The sequence below is a fragment of the Bos mutus genome, chromosome 12 (assembly GCF_027580195.1).
Source record: "Bos mutus isolate GX-2022 chromosome 12, NWIPB_WYAK_1.1, whole genome shotgun sequence".
In the NCBI taxonomy this organism is placed as follows: domain Eukaryota; kingdom Metazoa; phylum Chordata; class Mammalia; order Artiodactyla; family Bovidae; genus Bos; species Bos mutus.
Genome location: NC_091628.1, coordinates 40,993,495 through 41,013,070, shown reverse-complemented (window position 1 = coordinate 41,013,070; position 19,576 = coordinate 40,993,495).

The following is a 19,576-nucleotide window of genomic DNA, read 5'->3' as shown; positions in this document are numbered from 1 at the left end:
TTCATCAAGAGGCTTTTTAGTTACTCTTCACTTTCTGCCATAAGGATGTTGTCATCTGCATATCTGAGGTTATTGATATTTCTCCTGGCAATCTTGATTCCAACTTGCGCTTCTTCCAGACCAGCATTTCTCATGATATACTCTGCATATAAGTTAGTGCTAAGATTTGTAAGTCTGCTTGTAGAGTCAAATATCATTTGTTTATTCAGGATAAATTCCCATACATTCTTATATCACCTACTAGGCAACAGCACAGTCCTGAGTATATGAGTTATATTAAGGAAATAAACATTGAAAAACCCCATCCTTGATGGATCTTCTATGGCAGTAACCGATTTAATTGTTAGGTGTCATAAATGTAAATAGAATATAAATATGCAAAATATGTCATCCCATTCTTCACACAAATAATCTAGCTAGGTCTCAGGTAATTTTGTGAACCATGACTCTTTTTCCTAAACATGTACACATTTAATATCTGAAGAATAAAGAAAAACTATGAAACTAAGATTCTATTTGCTTTATTTATTTATTTATTTTTTAGGTAAAGATGGGCAGCTTTTGAAAAAATAAAATGAAAAGTTCTTATTTTTATGTGTGTGGCCAAGATTCAAACCAAGAAATATTTTATACAAAAATATATGCTGCAGCCAGACCCCATGCAGACAGTGGAAGTGAAAGCCTTCCTTCACTTAGAGAAGTGAAATTCAAAGAAGTGAAATAAGACCAAGGAAATAGACTGAACAGCAAAGACATTCATTCATAGTGGAAATGTTCAGCAGGAGAAGGTCTCCAGAGAAGTTCCAGAACATAAGGAGAACAATGGGCTGGATATCGTCAAGCAGAGAAACCCAACATGGTAGCAACGTAGGTATGGAACTACAGACAATAGAGAACTTTAAAATAGATACATATATCCTTAACTGTGATTAGTTTTGTATAATACATAGATATCATTTTATATTGCATATATTTTATTTTTCCTACCTAACAAGCTTATAATAATAATAAGAGCATCTTCTTGTGTTTTCTCTTTCTGGAATATGAGATTCTGCCTTTAGAAATATATTAAAAATGTTTATACTTCTCTTTTTATAGGTCTTGTACCTTTCTTCTTAAATGTATTCTTAAGAATTATATACACTTTATCAAGACAATTTTCTTTTTTATTTGAGTATTTCATTTCTGTTTTTAGTTGGATATTTTTAGTGTCACTGACTAAGAATATTCAGGTTTCTTTCTTTTTTTTTTTTTTTTTAGTGAAAAGTAAAACATCTCTACTTTTATTCTCACTTATTTTAGACTAAAAGGATGGCATTTTCTTCTCACCCCTTAACAGACTGAAAACATTATTTTTTTATATTTAAGAAAAGGAAAACTATAATTTTTTACTCATTAATGATTTAAGACCATAATTATAATAAGGCATCAAGTTCTGTGTAAAACAATAATATATTTTAGCAGAAGATAAAAGATAGGAGACAAGTGTTCACTAAGTGAGGCGGTGAAATAAATATGAAAGAGGAAATCTGAATACTGGGAAGAAAGAAAAAAACTGACTACATTAAAATTAATAGCAGAATTTCCCAACTGGGAGGCTTTGCTCTGCATGTAAATCTTGCCCAAGAAAGGCAAGGATCAGCTGCCAGTTGAGTAAATACAGAAGGACTCTCCAGGAAATTGATTCATATGACCAGTAGTCCTGGGAGCTAAGACATCATTTACTATTGTACCTATTCTCACTTGACTGAGACTTTCTCAATATCTATTCTAAGAACTTCTGCCAAGTTACTCCTCATCAATATCTAAAGAAGACTTTTCACCAACTTTTCCAATTAATTCTTTCATTCTCTGTTCCTCCAAAATGTAGCTCATTTATGCCATACTAAGATTTTACTCAGTTTGTTTTTGTTGTTGTTGTTGTTTAGGGCAATGTGGATTCTATCCATTGAATGACTATAACAGCTTAAAGCATCTAGGAGGAGAGAGAAATATGTGTATCTAGGGGTCTAGGATTTGAAGGTATGATGACCAGAACAGGTTAAGGGATACCCCATTATATTAGCACTTAAAAACAAACAAACAGCAGTTAGAGATCATCCAGCCATTTTACCATTCTATTGTCATTCATAAACACCATCTAGCTGAGTTTATTGGATTTTCTAAGCTCATCTTATTATAAAACCAAATCCACAGGATAACAATGGTAACTTTCGCTCCAGCACTACACATTTTGAAGTTCACTGAAACTCGGCTGGATTTGGGTGACATGCCCAGAACCAACCAGCCACTGTGGTCAAGGTAAGGTCTAGTTTACATGCTCCACTCTTTTATTCTTGGGTGAAATCAAACATATCAGAACCACAGGCACTGAGAATGTAGGAGAATGTCGATTTCCATAGGGACACACTTTAAGTTAAATTGTAAGAGGAAAAAAGTCTTAAGGAATAATATAATAGATTAACTATCCTCTAGGAAGTAAATGGCACCCCACTCCAGTACTCTTGCCTGGAAAATCCCAGGGGTGGAGGAGCCTGGTGGGCTGCAGTCCATGGGGCACTAAAAGTCGGACATGACTGAGACTTCACTTTCACTTTTCACTTTCATGCATTGGAGAAGGAAATGGCAACCCACTCCAGTGTTCTTGCCTGGAGAATCCCAGGGATGGTGGGGCCTGGTGGGCTGCCGTCTATGGGGTCGCACAGAGTTGGACACGACTGAAGCGACAGCAGCAACAGGAAGTAAGTAAAAACTTGATATCATTTAAAATGCCAAAATAAAATACAAAGACAATGATACTTTAATTAGAATCAAAATTTTAACTTGATTAAATGTTTTCAAAGTTTACATGGAGAAAAAATGGAAATAAGGAATTCTTGAAAAGTGAAACACTGAGTAAAGATTTGCTATACTCAAAAATAAAAGTTGTTATAAATCACCATAATAAAAAACAGTTCAGTGTCTTTGGAAAGGTAGCCAAATAAATATCTGTTACAGAGTCTAAGGATAAATCCAATTAAGATGTAAATGAGGGAGTCAGTGTGACATTTAGGTAAAGGAAGGGCTTGATTATACAAGTAAGTATAATGGGCCAGTAGTCAAAGAATGCTACATTTCTTTATTTCTATAAATCAAACATAATCTACTTAGAAAGTATGCAAAGTGGTAGGGAAGTCAATGTCAATGATTGGAAGGAGTGGACCGCTGATTTCCTAGGGTCTTAAAAGTGAGAATCTTTGTATTAGTGTACAAAACTGTATAACAAATTACCATAAATTTAGCAGTTTAATACAGCACAGATTTCTTATCTCAGTTTATGTGGGTCAAACCTCTGGGCACAGTAAAACCAAATCCTCTCTTCAGGGTCTCACCAATATGGAATAATGGTGCTAATTGGTCTGTGTTCTCATCTGGAGTTTGAAGTGTTCCTTCAAGCTTATCCAGGAAGTTGAAAGATTTCAGTCCTTTTGGAGGAGGTTCCTATTTTTGTGTGGTCAGTTGGGGTCATCCTCAGCTCTTAGAGGCTGTCCTAATGTCCTAGCCACGTGGCCCTAAAACAATACCAATATAGACCTTATTTTCAATGCCAACAGGAGAATCCCTGACAGTCCAATAAGAAGGTGTCTCACTTAACATAATGCTAAGTCACTTAACATAATGTTTTGTCACTTAATATAATGTTATCTCAAAATATTTTCCTCCATGTTAGCTACTACAAAATCTGATTAGATGGATTTCTGTGCACTTGGCAATTTCATCTCTTGAGTCTATAATTCACAGAACATTTACAACATATGCATGTAAAGGTTAAAATCCTAAAAGATGATTATATTAAAGTGCTGCACTCAATATGTCAGCAAATTTGGAAAACTAACAGTGGCCACAGGACTGGAAAAGGTCAGTTTTCATCCCAATTCTCAAAAAGGGAAATACTAAAGAATGTTCAAACTGCCAGATGATTGCACTCATCTCCCATGCTAATAAATTTGTGCTCAAAATTCTTCAAGCTAGACTTCAGCAATACAAGAATCAAGAGCTTCCAGATGTTCAAGCTGGGTTTAGAAAAAGGCAGAGGAACCAGAGATCAAATTACTAACAGTCACTGGTTCATATAGAAAGCAAGACTTTTCAGAAAATCATCTACCTCTGTTTCATTGACTATGCTAAAGCCTTTGAGTGTATGGATCATAACAAACTGTGGAAAACTCTTAAAGGGATGGGAATACCAGACCATCTTACCTATCTCCTGAGAAACCTGTATGCAGGTGAACAAGCAACAGTTAGAACCTTATATGGAACAAATGACTGGTTCAAAATTGAGAAGGGAGTATGACAAGGCTGTTTATTGACACTCTATTTATTTAGCTTATATGTAGAGCATATCATGCAGAATGCCTGGCTGGATGAGTTACAAGCTGAAGTCTAGATTGCCAGGAGAAATATCAACAACCTCAAATATGCAAATTATACCACTTTAATGGCAGAAAGGGAAGAGGAACTAGACATCTTGATGAAAGAGGAAAGTGAAAGTGAAAGTAGCTCAGTTGTGTCCACTCTCTGCGACTCCATGGCCTAAACAGTCTGGAATTCTCTAAGCCAGAATAATGGAGTGAGTAGACTTTCTCTTCTCCAGGGGATCTTGGAGAGTGAAAAAGCTGGCTTAAAACTCAATATTTTAAAAACTAAGATCATGGCATTCATCCCCATTACTTCACAGCAAATAGAAGGGGAAAGGTGGAAGCAGTGACAGATTTCCTCTTCTTAGGGTTTAAAATCACTGTGGATGGTGACTTACAGCCATGAAATTAGAAGACTATTTCTTAGCAGAAAATCTATGACAATCCTAAACAATGTATTAAAAAACAAGGACATCACTTTGCCAACAAAGGTCCATATAGTCAAGGCTATTGTCTTTCCAGTAGTCATGTACAGATTTGAGAGTTAGACCATCAGGAGGGTAGAGTGCTTTCAAACTGTGGTGCTGGAGAAGACTCCTGAGCATCCCTGAACATCAAGGAGGTCAAACCAGTCAATCCTAAAGGAAATCAATCCTGAATACTCATTGGAAGTACTCATGCTGAAGCTGAAGCTCCAATACTTTGGCCACCTGACACAAAGAGCTGATTCATTAGAAAAGACCCTGATGCCAAGAAAGACTGAAGGCAGAAGAAGAAGAGGGCATCAAGGAAGAGATGGTTGGATGGTATCACTGATTGAAAGGGCATCAACTTCAGCAAACTCCAGAAGATGGTGAAGGACAGGGAAGCCTGGCATGCTGCAGTCCATGAAGTGGCAAATAGTTGAACACAAATTAGTGACTAAATGACAACATGTAAAATTTCAGCCATTATAATGAGACAGCAAAGAAATAATACTTCTTATTATCTCTAATTTTTTTATAAAATGTAAACAATCATGAATTAATTAAGCCTAGATTATCTTTCCAGGTAAACAGGACATATAACAAAAATAGATAAATAAAAAGATCAAAGAACAAACTAAACTAAAATGAAATTATTCATTTGGTAAAAACTATAATAAACAGTATTTAAATGCAAATGATAGACAAATAGAAAATAAAACATTATTGTATATAACAGAGAAGTACGTACAATAAACAATTTTAAATTAATGCAGTTTCTATAAATTAATAAGTAAAATATTTTAATGGAAAAATAATAAAAGCTATGAACAAATAATTCACAGAATAGAAAATTCAAAAGGACAATAACCATATCATTAGATGTCTAGCATTACTAGAAATTAGGAAATTGCAAATTAAATCAGTAATAAAATATCATTTTTTACCATTGCACTGAAAGATATAGAGGAAAAAATATCCTTACTCACTGTTGATGGTACAGTATATTATAAAAAATTTAGGAAGCAATCTAGCAGTATTTTTAAAATTTAAAGTATATGTACTCTTAGAACCAACATTTTTCTTCTGTGAACTTTCTCTACACATATGAAATTATCAATAATTGAGAGAAATCAGCATGACTGAAATTAATTTTAAAATTCCAGTAACAATGTTAGTACTTAAGTATAGAAAAATGATTGAAAATGCATTGAGTTCATTTAATATAAAGCTGTAAAGTATTGAAAGATAACAAGTTAAATGTATATTAAATGCATATTAATTTGGAAGGATGTCCACTGCATATTTTTAAGGGAGAACAATTAAGTTAAAAGTTTTGAAAATTATCTTACATTTTTGAGGATAAATCAAATGAAACAATAATTTTATCATGTATGTATTTGAACAGAGGTACTATTTTTAAAGATATAGTTTATACCAAAATGTTAATAACCTTTAGGTCTGTTTTTCAGTACTCACCCAATATAAGTGCTTTTAAATTTTGCAGGAGTATATTTCTACCATATAAAAATCATATATCAGTGAGTTGAGATGACCTTAACCTAAGAATAAGTTCCACTGTATGTCTTAGATAAGCTTGATCCTTGGGCTCTAACTCCCATAGTGTTTTGCTTTTGCCTTCTACACAAAACTGCTCTCTGACCACAATACTTTGTCAATACCTGAGACTACTTCTGCATTTCCAAATCTATATATGTAACTGCTTATTGATCTCTACTAAATATTGACTGTTTCAAAGAATATTAATTTTTTTAAGTTATTTTTTTGAAGCCAAACAACATGCATGCTAAGTCATTTCAGTCGTGTCTGACTCTTTGAAACCCCATGGACTGTAGCTGACCAGGCTCCTCTATCCATGGGATTCTCTAGGCAAGAATACTGAAGTGGGTTGCCATTTCTTTTTCCATGGAATCTGTCTGACACAGGGATCTAACCTGCATCTCTTATGTCTCCTGCATTGGCAGATGAGTTCTTTACCACTAGCGCCACCTGGGAAGTCCAGCCAAACATACTAGAGAGGACAAATGCAACCATCATGTGTTGAATAACTATTCTGTGCACACAACTAGCTAGTAGCTTTCAGTGTCCATAAATGTGAAACTTATTCATTCAAACACTTCTTTGTAGAGCAGTGAGTAGAATCCTGATTAGTAGGCATACACACAAGAAAAATACTAACATAAATGGCGATGACAACAACAAAAGAGTGAATGAATTTGACTCAAAATAGAGTTAAGGGACATTCCCAGAAGCAACGTAAATGGACCAAAATTGTTTATTTTCCCATATGTTAAACACTCCATTTTCCCTCTAGCAGCTTGTGTCTATTCTCGTTTCTTAAGTAGGCCTGAAACAAGATCTGATCTCTATAAATTAAAATTTTGAAGGCAGGATGCAAGACAGCCACTTAGAAAATCAAAGTTTTATATTTTCAGTCTTCTTTATCCACAATCAGCTAAAAAATATCTAGTTTATTTTTCCCAGTCACATTTTACTCCTATTCAAAAGATTCTTGTGTAAATTTGACAAATTTAGATAATTTTTTCTTTTGTTTTTTCATACTGTCTTAGTCCACTCAGGCTACCATAACATACCACATGCTGGGTGGCAGAAACAACAGAACTTTCTCCTAGGAAAGCTTAAGATCAAGCTAGCAGCAGGTATGGTTTCTGGTGAGACCTCTCTTGCTAGCTTGTAGATGCCCACTTTTTTTTTTTTTTTTTTTTTTTTTTTTTCTTCACATGACTTTTCCTGAGTCTGTTTGCAGAGAAATAGAAAAATCTCTCTCTTCTTCTTATAAGCCACTGATACTATTGGATTAGTACCATACCCTTATGATCACATTCAATTTTATATACCTCCTAAAAGCCTGATTTCCAAATGCAGTCATTTTAGAAATTAGAGCTTTAACATGTGGATTTGGGGTGGGGAGCCAGAACTCAAAGATACCAATGTTTAACATTTTAATTATTTATTTCAGAGTAATTAATCTATGAATGGGGCTTCCTGAATGGCTCAGTGGTAAAGAATCTGCTTGTGAGGCAGAAGACGCAGAAGACGCTGCAGATTCAATCCCTGGGTTGGAAAGATCCCTTGGAGAAGGGCATGATAACCCACTCCAGTATTCTTGCTTGGAGAATTCCATGTCAGAAGAATCTGGCAGGCTACAGTCCATATGGTCGCTCAGAGGCAGACACGACTGAAGCAACTGAGTACACCCGCAATCTATTAATACCTATTATATGCAGAGAAAGTAGAGGTTACAGTGTTGTACACAATTATTATAATAATGATACCATATATGTCTGTGTATTCATTCATCAATTTACTCTTTCGACAAACATTTTCAGAAACCTATTCTAGTCATATGAAACATAAAAGCCCAAATAATAAGTGAGTAATTTCAGTTTGTATAATTTGAGGAGAATTTGGGACATTTCTATTGTCATATCAAATGATCAGTCACCACTACTTTTGGTTACCTGTTCTATACTCAACATTCTAGGATGCATTTGGGGGAATGAAAATGGAAGCACATAATACACATTTTGATGTTGAAAATATAATATGCTCATAAATCTTTTAGTGGGGAATTATTTGGAATTATCAGCAATCATTACTATTTCAGTTTTGACTATGCCAAAGCCTTTGACTGTGTGGATCACAATAAACTGGGGGAAATTCTGAAAGAGATGGGAATACCAGACCACCTGATCTGCCTCTTGAGAAATTTGTATGCAAGTCAGGAAGCAACAGTTAGAACTGGACAGGGAACAACAGACTGGTTCCATATATGAAAAGGAGTACGTCAAGACTGTATATTGTCACCCTGTTTATTTAACTTATATGCAGAGAACATCATGAGAAACGCTGGACTGGAAGAAACACAAGCTGGAATCAAGATAGCCTGGAGAAATATCAATAACCTCAGATATGCAGATGACACCACCCTGATGGCAGAAAGTGAAGAGGAACTAAAAAGCCTCTTGATGAAAGTGAAAGTGGAGAGTGAAAAAGTTGGCTTAAAGCTCAACATTCAGCAAACGAAGATCACGGCATCCAGTCCCATCACTTCATGGGAAATAGATGGGAAAGCAGTGGAAACAGTGTCAGACTTTATTTTTCTGGGCTCCAAAATCACTGCAGATGGTGACTGCAGCCATGAAATTAAAAGACGCTTACTCCTTGGAAGGAAAGTTGTGACCAACCTAGATAGCATATTCAAAAGCAGAGACATTACTTTGCCAACAAAGGTTCGTCTAGTCAAGGCTATGGTTTTTCCTGTGGTCATGTATGGATGTGAGAGTTGGACTGTGAAGAAGGCTGAGCGCTGAAGAATTGATGCTTTTGAACTGTGGTGTTGGAGAAGACTCTTGAGAGTCCCTTGGACTGCAAGGAGATCCAACCAGTCCATTCTGAAGGAGATCAGCCCTGGGATTTCTTTGGAAGGAATGATGCTAAAGCTAAAACTCCAGTACTTTGGCCACCTCATACAAAGAGTTGACTCATTGGAAAAGACTCTGATGCTGGGAGGGATTGGGGGCAAGAGGAGAAGGAAACAACAGAGGATGAGATGGCTGGAAGGCATCACTGACTCGATGGACGTGAGTCTGAGTGAACTCCAGGAGTTAGTGATGGACAGGGAGGCCTGGCGTGCTGCGATTCATGGGGTCGCAGAGTCGGACACGACTAAGTGACTGATCTTATATGATCTGATGTCTACAACAATGCTGTGTAATAATCAGTCATGACACTTCCATGGCATATTTAGTGACAGGATTATTTCCACTCTTGAGACTGTCAGCTGGGCAGTTCTGCTGACTGAGTTGGGCTCAGTGGAGTCCACATATTCACCTGTGGTTAGCTGTTAGTTGTTATGCTTTACTGATCTTGGGTAGATTCTTTCACACTTCTGGGCTTGTAGCTGGAAAAAAAATGATCTCATTTGGTTCCACTTGATGCACAGTAAGGATAGCCAGGGTAGGGTTTAGAAAGAGAAAATGGAATTCTGGAAAGCCTAATAACCTGAGTCTGAGAACTGTCACAGCATCATTTCCTTATAATCCACTATGCAAAACATGTTACAAGGCCAGGCCAAATCCTATGAGTAAAGAAAATGAGTGCATCATTTGTGAAGTGAAAAATTGCATTGCAAAGTATGTAGATACTGGGGTTGACTGATAAATAGGTGAAGAATTAGGACCATTTTTTCAATCAATATAGTACTGTAACACACATAAAACCTGGGGAAAACATAAACTTAATTTGTTAAATCACTTTACTTCATAGATAACCAGAGAAATTACCAAATGAATCCACAGATATACTCAAGCTTGCAGATCACAGACAGGAAAATAAGCTCAGTCAGTTCAGTTCAGTTCAGGCACTCAGATGTGTCCAACTCTTTGTGACCCCATGAACTGCAGCACATCAGGCCTCCTTGTCCATCACCAACTCCCAGAGTTTACTCAAACTCATGTCCATTGAGTCGGTGATGCCATCGAACCATCTCATCCTCTGTCATCCCCTTCTCCTCCTGCCTTCAATCTTTCCCAACATCAGGGTCTTTTCAAATGAGTCAGCTCTTTGCATGAGGTGGCCAAAGTATTGGAGTTTCAGCTTCAACATCATTCCTTCCAATGAACACCTAGGAACGATTTCCTTTAGGATGGACTGGTTGGATCTCCTTGCAGTCCAAGGGACCCTCAAGAGTCTTCTCCAACACTACAGTTCAAAAGCATCAATGCTTCTGCACTCGGTTTTCTTTATAGTCCAACTCTCACATCCATACATGACCACTGGAAAAACCATAGCCTTAACTAGATGGACCTTTGTTGACAAAGTAATGTCTCTGCTTTTTAATATGCTGTCTGGATTGTTCATAACTTTCCTTCCAAGGAGTAAGTGTCTTTTAATTTTATGGCTGCAGTCACCATCTGCAGTGATTTTGGAGCCCAAAGAAATAAAGTCAGCCACTATTTCCACTGTTTCCCCATCTATGTGCCATGAAGTGATAGGACTGGATGCAATGATCTTAGTTTTCTTAATGTTGAGTTTTAAGCCAACTTTTCAGTCTCCTCTTTCACTTTCATCAAGAGGCTCTTTAGTTCCTCTTCCCTTTCTCCCATAAGGGTGGTGCCATCTGCATATCTGAGGTTACTGATATTTCTCCCGGCCATCTTGATTCCACCTTGTGCTTCATCCAGCCCAGCGTTTCTCATGATGTCCTCTACATATAAGTTAAATAAAGTACTTTGACATACTCCTTTTCCTGTTTGGGCCAGTCTGCTGTTCTATGTCCAGTTCTGTTTCTTCCTGACCTGCATATAGATTTCTCAAGAGGGAGGTCAGATGGTCTGGTATTCCCAACTCTTTCAGAATTTTCCACAGTTCATTGTGATCCACAGTCAAAGGCTTTGGCATAGTCAATAAAGCAGAAATAGATGTATTTCTGACACTCTCTTGCTTTTTCAATGATCCACAAGATGTTGGCAATTTGATCTCTGGCTCCACTCCCTTTTCTAAAACCATCTTCAGCATCTGGAAGTTTATGGTTCACGTATTGCTGAAGCCTGGCTTGGAGGATTTTAAACATCACTTTGCTAGCGTGTGAGATAAGGGCAATTGTGTGGTAGTTTAAGCATTCTTTGGTATTGCCTTTCTTTGGGATTGGAATGAAAACTGACCTTTTCCAGTCCTTTGGCAACTGCTGAGTTCTCCAAATTTGCTGGCATACTGAGCACAGCACTTTCACAGCATCATCTTTCAGGATTTGAAATACCTCAACTGAATTCCATCCCCTCCAGAAGCTTTGTTCATAGTGATGCTTTCTAAGGCCCACTTGACTTCACATTCCAGGATGTCTGGCCCTAGGTGAGTGATCACACCATCGTGATTTTCTGGGTCATGAAGATGTTTTCTGTACAGTTCTTCCATGTATTCTTGCCACCTTTTCTTAATATCTTCTGCTTCTGTTAGGTCCCTACCATTTCTGTCCTTTATTGAGCCCATATTGTATGAAATATTCCCATGGTATCTCCAATTTTCTTGAAGAGATCTCTAGTTTTTCCCATTCTATTATTGTCTTCTATTTCTTTGCACTGATCACTGAGGAAGGCTTTCTTAACTCTCCTTGCTATTCTTTGGAACTCTGCATTCAAATGGTTATATCTTTCCTTTTCTCCTTTGCTTTTCACTTCTCTTCTTTTCACAGCTATTGGTAAGGCCTCCTCAGACAGCCATTTTGCTTTTTTGCATTGTTTCTTCTTGGGAATGGTCTTGATCCCTGTCTCCTGTACAATGTCACCAACCTGCATCCATGGTTCATCAGGTACTCTGTCTATCAGACCTAGCCACTTAAGTCTATTTCTCACTCCCACTTTATAATCATAAGGAATATGACTTAGATCATATCTGAATGCTCTAGTATTTCCCCTACTTTCTTCAATTTCAGCCTGAATTTGGCAATAAGGAATTCATGATCTGAGGCACAGTCAGCTCCTGGTCTTGTTTTTGCTGACTGTATTGAGCTTCTCCATCTTTGGCTGCAAAGAACATAATAAATCTGATTTAGTTATTGACCATCTGTTGATGTCCATGTGTAGAGTCCTCTCTTGTGCTGTGGAAAGAGGGTGTTTGCTATGACCAGTACATTCTCTTGGCAAAACTCTGTTAGCCTTTGCCCTGCTTCATTCTTTACTCCAAAGCCAAATTTGCCTGTTACTCCAGATGTTGCTTGACTTCCTACTTTTTCATTGTAGTCCCCTCTAATGAAAGGACATCTTTTTGGGGGAGTCAACACTAAATATCATGATGGAGATGCAGAAATGGTGCAGTCAGTTGCATATAAATTTGCATGTTGAGTGTTTGGCTGGAAAGGGGTAAGCTCTGAAGCTCCTCTCTGTGGAAATTCTTTTTTAGCATCTTAAAGCACAGTGTTTCATCCAACTTGGGAAGGAAATATTTGAATTTGATTCCTTAAAGTTTCATAATAACATGTTAAATATGTCAAGATATTATTTTTCTAGAATTAAATTATTTTATAATAAATTAAACTTTTATTAATAAAAACATAACTTCACAGGAATTACTTAAATGTATTTTTAAAATATGTTTTTATGATGGATTATAGGAGACAGGATAAATGAGCTACCTGTGATTTTGATTCAACTTTCAACCACGTTAATTCTAAACATTCTGATGTTTACACATGATCAGCCCTGTGTTATAGTCGGTCATGTTTAAATTAATTAAATGAATGAAAATAATGAATTTGAATAACGAAATATTAAAAAAGCTCACTCCACAAATAACAATTTATAATGATGTGTGCAGAATAGCTCTTTAATATAAGGATTTAGTTGTAGTCATCTTGTACACTAATGCCAAATCTCAATACTTGTAAAAAGGAAGATCTAAGTAATTACCCAATCCCATAAAAGAGCCCTAATTTAATTTTATATTATTTTAATCAGATATAGTAATAAAATGTATATGAGCATTTCTATCTTCAAAAAACATATACAGCATCTTAAATATGTATCAGTTCAGTTCAGTGCTCAGTCATGTCTGACTGTTTGTGGGCCTATGGACTGCACCAGGCCAGGCCTTCCCTGTTCATCACCAACTCCCGGAGTTCACTCAGACTCACGTCCATCGAGTCAGTGATGCCATCCAGCCATCTCATCCTCTGTCATCCCCTTCTCCTCCTGCCCCCAATCCCTCCCAGCATCAGAGTCTTTTCCATTGAGTCAACTCTTCGCATGAGGTGGCCAAAGTACTGGAGTTTCAGCTTTAGCATCATTCCTTCCAAAGAAATCCCAGGGCTGATCTCCTTCAGAATGGACTGGTTGGATCTCCTTGCAGTCCAAGGGACTCTCAAGAGTCTTCTCCAACACCACAGTTCAAAAGCATCAATTCTTTGGCGCTCAGCCTTCTTCACAGTCCAACTCTCACATCCATACATGACCACTGGAAAAACCATAGCCTTGACTAGATGAACCTTTGTTGGCAAAGTAACGTCTCTGCTTTTGAATATGCTATCTAGTTTGGTCACAACTTTCCTTCCAAGGAGTAAGTGTCTTTTAATTTCATGGCTGTAGTCACCATCTGCAGTGATTTTCGAGCCCAGAAAAATAAAGTCTGACACTGTTTCCACTGCTTCCCCATCTATTTCCCATGAAGTGATGGGACTGGATGCCATGATCTTCGTTTTCTGAATGAATTAGAATGAATAGGTGTATATATCTATAACTAAAATTTGAATTCCAAGGAAAGCTAAAACTTCCAATGTTTATCTATTGCATCATTTGCCTTTTTGTACAAAACCAGGCTAGGAATAAAAAGAACTAAAACCTAAATATTTTTGGAGTTTTCTCTTTTACACAAAAGGTAATTGTCTTATCAGAGATTTCTATACACTTCTTTGTGTTGTCATCCTGAGAGAGTTCTGATAATAAAGGGGGTGATGGTAATGGCTGCTGCTGCTGCTGCTGCTAAGTCACGTCAGTCGTGTCCGACTCTGTGCATCCCCATAGACGGCAGCCCACCAGGCTCTGCCGTCCTTGGGATTCTCCAGGCAAGAACACTGGAGTGGGTTGCCATGTCTCTCTCCAATGCATGAAAGTGAAAGTGAAGTCGTTCAGTTGTGCCCGACTCTTTGCGACCCATGGACTGCAGCCTACCAGGCTCCTCCGTCCATGGGATTTTCCAGGCAAGAGTACTGGAGTGGGGTGCCATTGCCTTCTCCGGATGGTAGTGGAAGTTAGACAATAAAAATAATTTCTTGAAGTTTTTTATTTTTTGTCCCACTCAGTGTCAGTTGTATACTTTGTCCCATGACCTTTATATTGTCATTAAATTGCTACTACAAGCATGCTTTGCTTCCCATTTGCCTTCACTCACGGCTTGAGTGAGTGATGCTTCAGTCAGTGGCTTCAGAAACTGAATCCCATGGACAGAATCCCAAGGACAGAGGAGCCTGGCTGGCTACAGTCCATGGGGTTGCAAAAAATCAGACATGACTGAAGCAACTGAGTATACACACACACACACACACACACACACACACACATATATATATATAGTTTATTACAGTTACTTCAGAGAACACTGATTAATTTTTCCCACAATATTTTTGCTAGGAAATGTGATGTTATGAAAACAAACTTCCATTCTCAACAGTTTATAATCTGTAAGTGTGACATAATCACCTTATTTTCAAGATGGGATAGAGATAGGTAAAAATCTGAAACATAAATATGGGTATAGAAATTATATGTATAGATGTGGATACATAAATGAAAACCAGAGCAAGTCATATAGTTGTTTGCAAAAACAATCATCACTGGAGATTTCAGACAGAGAAATTAGCATTGACTTCATGGAATGAATGACTTTTAGCAACAGATATACTCACTTGAAAAGACAAATGAAGAATTTAGAAAGACTTTATAAAATAGTTTCATACTTTATCAGTTTTTATTGTTTCCTAAGAAAAAGCTAATACTTTTCAGATATCTTTTTTCCTCTGATTGTTAAGAAGACTGTCTAGAGATGAGTATCTTTCTAAAATATTGATGTAACATTGCTTTATAACATTATGTTTCATGTGTACAACATTATATTCTGATTTCTGTATACACTAAAGTGTGCTCATCTCCAAAAATTTTGTTTTCCATCTGTCAACATACAATTTCCCCTCTTTACCCATTTGTTCTCCCTCTCTTACCTCTGGTAACCACTAATATGATCTCTGCATCTACGTCTGTTTTTGTCTGGTGTGTTTTGTTCATTTTTTAATGTCCCATATATGAGTGAAATCATAAAATATTTGCCTTTTCCATCTGATTTATTTCACTTGGTGTAATACCCTTAAGGTCCACTAATATTGTTGCAAATGGTAGGATTTTATCTTTCTTATGGCTGAGTAGTATTCCACTGTTTATATATACCACATCTTCTTTATCCATTCATCCATCAATAGGTTGTTTCCATATTTCAGCTATTGTAAATAATGTTGTGATGAACTTTGGAGAACCTGTTTTCTTTCAAATTAAAATTTTTGTGATTTTCAGAAAAATACCCAGAAGAGGAATATTTAGATAGTATGGTAGCTCTCTCTTCTTAAAATTGAGGAAATTTTCTTACATTTTTCAATACAGGCTGCAGTACTTTAATTTCCCAGTAAGGTGTACATTTTCTTCAAGTCCTTAGTAACACATCATTTCTTGATTTTATGATAATAGTCACTTTAATTAACATGATATCTCACTCTGGTTTTGACTTACAATTCCATAATAATTAGTGATGATAAACATCTTTTTATATGACTGTTGGCTATGTGTATGCCCTCTTCGGAAAAAAAAAAAAACATAAAATCTATTCAGATCCTCTGCCCACTTTTCAGTTGAGTTGTTTTGGGGTTGTATAAGTGAAAGTGAAAGTGGAGAGTGAAAAAGTTGGCTTAAATCTCAACATTCAGAAAACAAAAATCATGGCATCTCGTCCCATCACTTAATGGGAGATAGATGGGGAAACAGTGGAAACAGTGTCAGACTTGATTTTGGGGGGGCTCGAAAATCACTGCAGATGGTGACTGCAGCCATGAAATTAAAAGACGCTTACTCCTTGGAAGAAAAGTTGTGACCAACCTAGATAGCATATTCAAAAGCAGAGATATTACTTTGCCAACTAAGGTCTGTCTAGTCAAGGCTATGATTTTTCCAGTGGTCATGTATGGATGTGAGAGTTGGACTGTGAAAAAGGATGAGCACCAGAGAATTGATGCTTTTGAACTGTGGTATTGCAGAAGACTCTTGAGAGTCCCTTGGACTGCAAGGAGATCCAACCAGTCCATTCTGAAGGAGATCAGCCCTGGGATTTCTTTGGAAGGAATGATGCTAAAGCTGAAACCCCAGTACTTTGGCCAACTCATGCGAAGAGTTGACTCATTGGAAAAGACTCTGATGCTGGGAGGGATTGGGGGCAGGAAGAGAGGGGATGACAGAGGATGAGATGGCTGGATGGCATCACTGACACAATGGACATGAGTCTGAGTGAACTCTGGGAATTGGTGTTGGACAGGGAGGCCTGGCGTGCTGCGATTCATGGGGTGGCAAAGAGTCGGACATGACTGAGTGACTGGACTGAACTGAACTGAAGTTGTTTATATAGTTTGGATATAAGCCCTTTATCAGACATAGGATTTGCATGTTGGGAGCTGCGTTAGGCATTACTGACAAAATGCAGGCATGGCCCCAACCCCCTCTCCTCATCTTGCAGGCACAGCCCCAGGATGAAGGAGTTAAGCCTTGTGATTCTGATTTGTTCTTTGTTTTCTTCGGTTGAGTTGGCTGGAAAGAATGTTAAGGTGCTTGAGAGAAGCATGAGAAAGCACAAAGCCTTCTACAGTTGTGCCTAGAAAATAATCTATAAAATAACCATTGACATTTATTCAAGGATCTTTACAAATAATGTCCCAGGATGAGCATGTAGGCCACGGCTTGAGGCCATGGGAAGGACTGTTATCTGAGACCTGTTTGTGAGGGAAATATTTATGGCAAAAGAAGATTGCTGAGTTTAGAGTTTAGAAATAAATAAGAATAGCTAGAAGCCTTTTTAGGAGATAGTGATCTTAAGATGCTAGTGGCAAATAGGATTTAGAAAGATAAGAAATAAACTGAGGAATGTAGCATGAGTTACAATGTAATCTAAGGTTAAGTACAATAAATCTGGGTGGGGAAAACTAAAAATGTCAAACCTCTGACCTAATGCTTTTGTCAAAGTATAAAAGAGAACCTGAAGCTTGAAATAAACATGTAGTTCCATACTATGAGTCAGAGGCTACATCATCATCCACCGACACCTCTCACCCCTTCAGGCTGATTCCCTGGCTGCTGGAGCTGGACTCCAGCAAATGGTGCCCTCAAACACAGACATCTGAAGGGTAAGTAACTTCGTGACTGCAATGCGAAGCAGTTAGGACTGTACCTATGGGTGCCCGGCACCCCTCTGCAGTTTAGGCAGGGTGAGGAGGGTACAGAAGGAATAAGAATATTCTCTAGGAAAATGGGTCTATCTGCATCCAAGAATAGACAAATGTTTATTGAAATATTACTTCACATGTTAGCCCATAGAGGTGTTAAAGTAAGCACAGGAAGACTGTCTAAATTTCTAATTTTTGTCCAAGAGCAATGTCCATGTTTCCCTGAGGAGGATACTGTAAATCTAGAAACCTGGATTAAGGTTGGAGATCAGTTACATTTGTGTTATACTTTGCATGGGCCAGAAAAAGTTCCTATAGATGCTTTTGATCTATGGAATATGATTAGGAACATCCTGGACCCTCAGCATGAGGATGTTAGACAGCCCATGGGAAAGGCTACAGCAGTGGATGGTGGGTATCCGCCTTCTGCACAGATCATGTTTTCTGCCACTGACAAAAAAAAGGAGGGAGACTGTGCTCTACCTCTGGAGGAGGGGGAGGACTTGCAGGACGCTGCGGCCAGGTGCCCTAGTGAGGCCCCTCCTCCTCTACTCAAACCTTTAAAAATTTATCCATCACGTTCTGATTTATGGCTATCCCCGTCACCTCCGTTTGCACCTCCCAGGGCCCAGGAGTTCCCCACTTTGCCCCCAAAGCCTCCCAGAGCATTGCCTGAGGCTGAGGAAGATAGAGTTCTCTGAAACAAAGGGGCTTTTGAAGCAGGCACATGCACAATAAACAGAGCATGCTCCTTGGAGAAAATCCCCTCAGGGGGGCCTCACCCAGGCTATGAGAAAAAGGATTAATCCTAATAGAAACGATTCTACAAATAAAAACTGTTTCTCTTGTGGCCAAATGGGCCATTTTTGCTGGCAATGTCCTGCCAAGCAGGGACAACAAGCCATGCCAATACAGACTAAAATCAACCCTCCAAAGACACCTTTCCCCCAGTGCCAGAAGGGGTATCATTGGGCAAAAGACTGTAGATCTAAATTCCATAAGTATGGGACTACGCTCACCCCCCAAGTACAAGGAAGTAATTTTTCCCTGTTTCAGGGAAACGGGAAGCAGGGGCAGCCCCAGCCCCAGACAACAATAGGGGCAGTCGAGTTGAATGCCTTTATTCCCTTTGTTCCATCTCAGAACTCCTTAGAGCAACCCCAGGTAGTGCAGGACTGGACCTCAGTTCCACCACCGCAGCAATTTTAACCCCTGATGTATTGGTTACTCCGATTCCAATAGGTGTGGCTGGCCCCCTGCTGCTGCCTGCCAAAACTGTGCAAACAAAGGTCAAAGAATAGCACAGCTTTTGCTTTTACCTTATTATCAGACAGGAAGAACCTTGAATTTTCAAGCTAAGGGCCCCAGAGCCTTTGGATCTAGTGATCTAGCCTTTTAGGTGCAGGAAATTACAGCTTGTAGGCCTTTGAAAGATCTTTTAATTCAAGGAAATAGAATGTCAGGGCTGTTGGATACTGGAGCAGATGTCCCTTGCATTGCTGGAAAAGATTGGCCCTAGTCCTGGCTGACACACCTGACCAATGCCAGCTTGGTAGGAATAGAGTCAGTGCCCTCGGTTGCTAAGAGCTCACAAATTTTGACATGGTCAGATGAGAAGGGGGCACAAGGCACCCTTCACAAGGCACAAGGCATCCATATGTGATTCCTTCACTACATTTTTCTTTATGGGGGTGAGATATATTATCTCT